Raw genomic sequence first — 1546 nt, 5'->3', positions numbered from 1 at the left:
TTCTTTACCTACATTATCCTTACTTCTCAATTCCCTTCCAATCATCCATCGTCATAGCACACTATTACCTTCGCTCATATACGATGTTTATCCCATTTTATCAATATCATTTATAACATGATTATAATCATAACATATCAAGAATCATTACTCAACCCAAGCTACTACTCACAAACATCACTATTCTCACATTCAAGACCCATTTTCTATATCCTTCTACAATCCAAGTGTTTCAACTTCTCAATACCTTAAACAACATGGAAATACCATAAAACTTACCTTAGATGTTGTAGGAATAAGCCTTGGGTTGAAATACTTCACTTGAGCCAAAAACCTAGTTCACCTCCAATGAAATTTCTTGACTGGGATAATCTCTAATGAGTTTCTTACACTTGGTTTTCTTAGTTTGATGAAGTTGATCATAAATTTCTCTTGTGTTCTTGTAGATGAAGAGTGTGGAAGGTTCTAGAGAGAGTTCTTGAAGTATTGGGTGAAAATGAGAATGAAATAAATGAACTTGGGGTGCTCTTTTATAAAATAAAAATATGTCCCGACATTATTATAATGACACTTATACGGTCCGTATAAGTGACCGTGAAATCATCCCAACCACACTTCGCTTCTGTAATCATTATACGACACATTATACGGTCCATATAATTTTATACGGTCCGTATAAGTGACCGTAAAATTATCCCAGCAACAACTCATTTTGTGACCATTATACGGCCCGCATAATTTTATACGGTCCGTATAAGTGACCGTATGATCCCACCAGTGAGGGACTTCACTGTGATGATTCTGCGGACCATTATACTGACCGTATAACATTATACGGACCGTATAATCAGCTATGGAACCCATCTTTTCTCTAATCTTGTTCTCGTTACTTCGTTTGATCCCCAATCCTTATGGAGCCTTCTTGATATTTGTTTAACACCTCATTAACGATCTAAGAGACGTTATAATTCTTCTCCAAGACACTATTAAATCATCATTAACTTGTTACTCGTAAATCCTTTCTGATACACATCGTATGCCTTGCCCTTTCTTGGCACACTTTCTCCTCTTACTCCGAATATCTATGCAAATCTCAATTAGGGTCATCAAATTTCATTATTTACTTATTGAAATACCATATACTTCGTGCTCTTCATTAGTCTATTCAAAGTGCATCAACGGGAATTTTTCAAGGTGTAATATTTGATTGGTTGAAGAATAGTAAACTAGTTTTGTTACGCCTCGGACATTTCATGTCATTGTGCTATGAATGGACTAAAGCAAGATCGAGGTGAAAATGAAGTCCATATGACCTTAAGGAGGATATTTGGTAGCTTAAAAGTGTATACTACAAGATTTTTGAAGTATTACTGTTATAGCCCGTATATTGTACGTTTGGAAATTCTAAAGTCGTCGTGGAAAGTTAAGGACGAGACTATTTACAAAAAGGGTTGTAATGTGCAAGTGGTTATAAAAATTATTTATGAATATTATTGCATGGAAATATTGAGAAAGGTTAAGGGTAAAAATGAAAATTCACAAAATG

Source organism: Lycium barbarum, chromosome 11 (assembly GCF_019175385.1).
Source record: "Lycium barbarum isolate Lr01 chromosome 11, ASM1917538v2, whole genome shotgun sequence".
Classification (NCBI taxonomy): domain Eukaryota; kingdom Viridiplantae; phylum Streptophyta; class Magnoliopsida; order Solanales; family Solanaceae; genus Lycium; species Lycium barbarum.
Note: the sequence above shows the minus strand (reverse complement) of the source record.